General features: G+C 37.6%; 1 long non-coding RNA gene across 1 annotated transcript in view; it reads left to right on the top strand.

The window, feature by feature from the left end:
• The window catches only part of LOC107622227, an 11,733-nt gene extending 5,505 nt beyond the window's left edge, over positions 1-6,228 (top strand). The window contains exons 2-3 of the long non-coding RNA XR_001616137.2: positions 5,637-5,640; positions 6,098-6,228. This is a non-coding gene — a long non-coding RNA (uncharacterized LOC107622227). The remainder of the gene's footprint in view (positions 1-5,636; positions 5,641-6,097) is intronic.

The following is a 6,648-nucleotide window of genomic DNA, read 5'->3' as shown; positions in this document are numbered from 1 at the left end:
AATTAATCTTTTTTAATAATTTTTTATAATAATTTTTTTTTAATAATTAAATCTCCTTAACGGTCCTTTAGAATAATTTCTTCAATTTTTTATATCCTTATAATTTTATTTAACTGATGTCTGTTTAAAATTTTCATTGATTAATGCTAGATGATGATGTCATATTTACTAATCAAATAGAACATATATATGTTGAGGAAGGTATTTTTCACTTTGCAATTAAGCATTTAGGTTTACTGTATCATTTTTGTATTATTTATCATTTATGTATTTATATATTATTTTGTTGTAGACACCTGAGACTCTGGAAATCCATCAATTGAATGTGTATTTTGTGGTACTTTTATGTGGGACTGTGAGAGACTTTCTAAATTGAACAATAGCACTACTCTCCACTTTGGGTTATGTTGTATGGATGGTAAAGTTCAACTATCTCTGCTTGATTCTCCACCCCAAATACTAACTGAATTGCATTTTCACGATGATGAAAGAGGAAGGCACTTTAGAAAACATATCACAATGTTTAATTCAATGTTCTCTTTCACATCTATGGCTGGTAAGATTAACCATCAGATCAACAACGACACTGCTCCACCATCATTTGTATTAAGTGGCCAGAATTATCACTCTATTGGTAGTTTAATTCCTCAGGAACATGAGAAACCAAAATTTGTCCAGTTGTATATATATGATACAGATAATGAGATCAATAATAGGATCAATGCTGTCAGGTAAATATTTACGTTTACTTAAATGCTCAACTATACTATTAGTAAATAAATGGCAATGTTGTAATTTATCATTTGTTTTTGTATGGAATAATTTTTTACATGTTTTATGCAGGTCTATGGAGTCAATGTCTCCAATTGAATTTGAGATTGTAAACATGTTAAAAGATATGCTAGATAACAACAATCATCTAGCTAAGTCATTCCGTTTTGCAAGGGATAGATTCAAGGAGTCTAATTCTGGTTATATTAAGTTAAAGTTGATTAGACGCAGGGATAGGGATGGCAGGAGATATAACCTACCAACAGCATCAGAGGTTGTAATTTTAGTTGTCGGTGATCTAGACGAGTCCTTGATGGAGAGAGATATAATCATTGAGACCAAATCAAATCACTTGAAAAGGATAGATGTAACACATCCTTTGTACATTGCTTTGCAATATCCTTTAATCTTTCCTTATGGTGAAGATGGATATAGGATTGGTATTGAAACTGCAGCTCGATACAACACTGATGGTTCCAAGAAACGAACTATAATTAGCATGAGAGAATTCTTTGCTTTTCGTTTACAAATGAGGCATCAAGAATCCCCAATTTTGCTAAGTTCGCGTAGGCTTTTTCAACAGTTTTTGGTTGATGCTTATACTATGGTTGAGGTTGATCGCCTGAATTATTTTCGATTCAACCAACCGAAACTAAGGGTGGAGAAGTACAAGTTATTACATGAATCATTGGTTAGAGGTGAAGCAAATGCCGTTGCAACTGGATAGCAAATTATACTTCCAAGTACTTTTACTGGTGGTCCACGATACATGTTTAATAATTGCAAGGATGCCTTTGTAATTTGTAAGTATTTTGGTTTCCCGAGTTTTTTTGTTACTGTGACGTGCAATCCTGAATGGAATGAGATAAAGAAGTTATTAAAAGAAACTGGTCTACGCGCCAAAGACCGGCCTGACATTATCTCTCGAGTCTTTAAGATAAAGCTCAACCAGTTAATCAGAGACTTTAAAGATGGTTCAATTTTTGGCAAACTATCTACATGTAAGTTAAAATAAATGATCTAATAAATAAGTATTTTTCTTAAGCTACAACTTATACCTTATTTGATTATTTTTATCATATTTGGCAGATGTTTGCACTATTGAATTTCAGAAAAGAGGTCTTCCACATGCACATATTTTATTGTTCATGCATCCTATTTCTAAACCTAAATCTGTAGATGATATTGACAAGTTGATATCTGCTAAGATACCTGACAAGAGAAGAAGACCAAAGTTATATGCAACAGTGGAGAAATTCAAGGTTCATGGCCCATGTGGTAAGTATAACAACAAGAGTCCATGCATGCTAAATGGTATATGTTCCAAATATTTTCCAAAACCATTTAGAGCTAGAACCATAATTGACGAAGCAGGTTTTCCAAAGTATAGGCGGCTTGATAATGGCAGAACAATAAGGAAGAAGAATGTCATCCTTGATAATTCCTACATTGTTCCATACAACCCATCACTTTTATTAAAATATGGTTGTCACATTAATGTTGAGCATACTTGCCAAACATCTGCAATCAAATACCTCTTCAAATATGTTTATAAGGGCAATGACCGAGTTACTGCTTCTTTTTACCAGACTTCAGAGGATGGTAACACTACCCCAATTGTTGATGAGATTCAAAACTATTATGATTGTAGATATATATCTTCAAGTGAGGCAGCTTGGAGATTATTTGGCTATGATATACAAGTTAAGGAACCTACTGTTATTAGGCTTCCGTTTCACTTACCTGAAGAGAATCCTATTATTTTTTCTGACTCGGAGAACATTGAGGATGTAACTAGGCGCACGAATGGAAAGCTCACAAAACTACAAGCATGGATGATTGCAAACAGGCAATACCCTTATGCTAATTCACTGACATATACTGAGTTTCCAACAAAATTTGTTTGGAAGGATGATATTTCAATGTGGTCTCCTAGAAAACAAGGATTCTCTATTGGGAGGTTAACTCATGTTCCACGTATGAATTCTGAGGATTACTACTTGCGTCTGCTACTTAATATTCAAAAAAGATGCAGAAGTTTTAATGATTTACGTATTCTTGAAGGTGTTCTATATAGCACATACAAGGAGGCATATTATGCACTTGGATTACTACAAGATGACAAAGAGTTTATTGATGCTATAATTAAAGCAAGCACATGGTTATCTACTAATTATGTTCGTGATCTCTTTGTTGTTTTACTCATCTCTTATAATATTTCATGCCCAGAATTAGTATGGGAAAAATGTTTCAATCAATTTTCTGAAGATATTTTGTCTTCTCAATGCCGACTTCATCGATCTCCAAGTAAATACATGGAAAAATTTACTTTTGTATATATTTATTATGTTGTTTATATCAATTAATATCAGTAACTTACTTTATTATGTGTATTTTAGATATGCAGTTAACTGATGAACAAATAGCGAACTTAACTCTCGCGAAGATTGAAGAGAAGATGCAAGCGAATGGCAGATCTCTTAAAGAGTTTAATAACACGCCATATCCATCTGATGAAGTCATTGATGGTCTTGATGACCACATCATAATGGATGAGTTAAACTTTGATCGAATATCTCTCAAACTCGAGCTTCAAAGATGCTTACAAACCATAACAGATGAACAACAAAATGCATTTGATAAGATTTTAAATGCTGTTAATAGTGGAATTTGTGGGTTCTTCTTCGTGTATAGTTATGGTGGTACTGGAAAGACTTTTCTATAGAGAACTCTTTCTACTGCTTTTAGAAGCAGTGGTCAAATTGTCCTCAATGTTGCTTCTAGTGGTATTGCTGCTCTTCTTCTTTCAAATGGACGTACTGCTCATTCTAGATTTAAGATTCCACTCAGCATAAATGAGGATTCTGTATGCCATATAAAACAAGAATCCTCACTAGCTAGATTGGTTTGTAAGGCCAAGCTTATTATATGGGATGAGGCACCTATGTTGAACAAGCATTGCTTTGAAGCTCTTGACAAATGTTTCAAAGATATTTGTACAATGAATCTTATTTTAATCCTGATTTACCCTTTGCTAGTAAAGTTGTTGTATTAGGAGGTGATTTCAGACAACTTCTACCTGTAATACTAATGGGCTCGTGATAAACTATTATTTTATGATTTATATTGTGTTTAATTGAGTGGTTTTTATCAAGTCTTTACCCACTTATTCATATGATTAGCATGATTTTATAATTCCTTCCTAGTATTGTTTATGGTTGAAAACTTGCTTCCTAAAAACCTTAAATTAGTACATTTTAATTCTCCTTTATTCCATTCGATGTTGTGACCCGTGTGTTAAGTGTTTCAGGCCTCATAGGGCAGGAATGGCTTAGAGAATGGAGAGGAAGCTTGCAAAAATGGAAGAAACACAAAAAACTAAGGAGATGACCAGCGAACACTGACGCGAACGCGTGGAATGAAGAAAATCACAGCGACATGAGCGCGTGCCTGACGCGTACGCATGGATTGAAGTCTGCACGAATAACGCGAACGCATGGATGACACGAACGTGTGACAAGGAAAATCGCTGAATCACGCGAATGCGTGGACGACGCGTACACGTGACCTACGCGATCTGCAAAAATAACAGAAAACGCTGGGGCGATTTCGGGCCGCATTTTAACCCAGTTTTCGGCCCAGAAACACATATTAAAGCGAGGGAATGTGAAGAGACTCAACACGCTTCGACACACCCATAGGCATCCACACACATTGAGATACATTGATATTAGGATTACTTTTAGTTTTAGATCTGAATCTAGATTCGCTTACATTGATAGTTTACGCTTTTGCTTTGGATTTTGGATGTTGAAGAATCATCACCTCCATCGAAGTTATTACTGTAAGACCCAGAATCTTTGAAAAGTCTTATTATGATCAAGTCTTAAATCATATGGTTATTTATAGCCTTAATTTCAGAAATTATTTTATTAAGGATAATTAAGGCAAGTTGTGATTTATTGAATTTGAGACAAGTTATGATTATTATCCAATTTGATAATTATTAGATTATTTTCTATAATTATATTATAAAGTTGGTAGTTGTGAAATAATAAAGATTTTTATATGATTTGGATTAAATAAGTAATATTTTAAATATTAATATTGTTATTTTGGAAAATAAAGGGTTTAATTATATTATTTCTAATTATTTTGATTTGGGCATTTTATGGAAAATAATTTGTAAGATTGATGAGCAAATAGTATTTTTCTATATGCAATTAGTGTTGGATTTAATTTGAGTTTCAAATTACTATACTCTCCCCAATTTCATTTGAAATTATAAAAATGTCCCTAACCCTAACTTTTGAAAATGAAACCCTAACCCAGTGACCCGTTACCCGACCCGGTTCCCTTTTACCCACACTCAGCCAGCAGCAGCAAATCTTCCCCCTCTATCCAATTTGATGCGCAGCCCTATCCTAAACACACTCACAGTTCCCTGAACCAGGGGAAGAGAAAGAACGAAAATGGAAAGAAAGGGGGAAGGAGGTCGCTGCCCAATCCGCGCCGCCATCGTCGCCCGTCCATGGAACCATGAGTCGCGCCTCTGTCACTAAGAGGAGGAGGGAGAAGGCGCGATGCTGGAGGAGCACGACCCGCTGTGCCGCCGTGGGTCCCTTGCCGTCGAGCTCGAAGGAGCAGGGGAGAACGACGCTGGGTTTGAGGGAGGCAGAGGTGGTGTGGCGCGAGGTGAGAGGCGAGCTGTTCGCGTTGCCGTTTACGCCACCGTTGCTGAGCCATAGCGCCGCCGCCGCCAGGTCTCACTGCTGTCCGTCGCCGTCCAAGGCAGAGAGAGTCACGATGGAGCTCCGTTTCTGCTTCTCTGGTCCGTCAAGAGAGGAGCTCATGGGTGGAGGAAGGCCAGTTCAGGGAGAGAACGCCGTTGAGTGAGGTAAACGCCTCTGCCATGCTTCTTGGTCACTGGTGGTGGAGCCGCGTCGCTGTCACCCATGGCTGCCGTTCTTACCGTTGCTCCATTTGGGATCCGGGTTGAGCACGCCGCCGTTGCCATTGGAAGCCGCTGCTGAGGCTAGGGTACCATGGTGGTTGCTAATGGAGTCGCCGTTGATGATTGCGAGCGGCTATGCTGATTCTGAGTCGCCGTGTCACTGCCAAAGTAAGGAAACTCACTGGAATAGCATCATCGGAGCTGCTGTTCAGCTGATGCCGCTGCCTGGGTTGCTGCGGTACGAGCTGCCGTTGATGGAGCTGCTATGTTCAGTGATTTCTGCAAGTTTCGACTTTTCGGTAAGGGTGTTAAATGTGTGGTTTCTGTCATTTTGGGTTTCGAGAAGATTTTGATGCTGCGTGGTTATTATAGTTGACCCACCGGAGCTTTTGGCCGCTACCGGAGCTGTTGCCGGGTCGGTCCGGAATCGCAGCTGCTTCATTTTGTTGTTTCCGTGAGTAATTATGTTTTGAAATCCTGCGTTAGTGTCACGTACGTGTGTTAAAGCCTTTACGATATTAATGTTCTTAAGATTTAGTAACTGAGGTTGCTTGTCGTAAATTAGAGCTGTTTGTGCTGCTGCGGAAATGTGTGGGGCTGTGCTTTGAAGCTGCCTTTGACTTCGGGTTGAGGCGAAAAGGACTCTGTGAGACGTTTGGATTATGAAATTTTGCGTTTTGAGGTAGGGGCGCTTTCCGAAAACTAGAGTTTATTATTGGAATTATTACATATGGGTACTGATGTGAGATATTGTGTATTTGGTGATTGTATCTGCCTTATGTATTATTTGATTGACTCGAATGACTATGGATGTTGGTTTAGCTGAATTGTTGTGTGGCTTATGAAATGTAATGCTTGAAGTTGATTCTTTAAAGATTTGAAATAAGTTTAATCCGTCGAGGATTGGTTTGAATTGAGTCAAT

The sequence above is a fragment of the Arachis ipaensis genome, chromosome B10 (genome assembly GCF_000816755.2).
Source record: "Arachis ipaensis cultivar K30076 chromosome B10, Araip1.1, whole genome shotgun sequence".
Lineage (NCBI taxonomy): Eukaryota > Viridiplantae > Streptophyta > Magnoliopsida > Fabales > Fabaceae > Arachis > Arachis ipaensis.
Note: the sequence above shows the minus strand (reverse complement) of the source record. Positions and strands in the feature narration are given on the sequence as shown.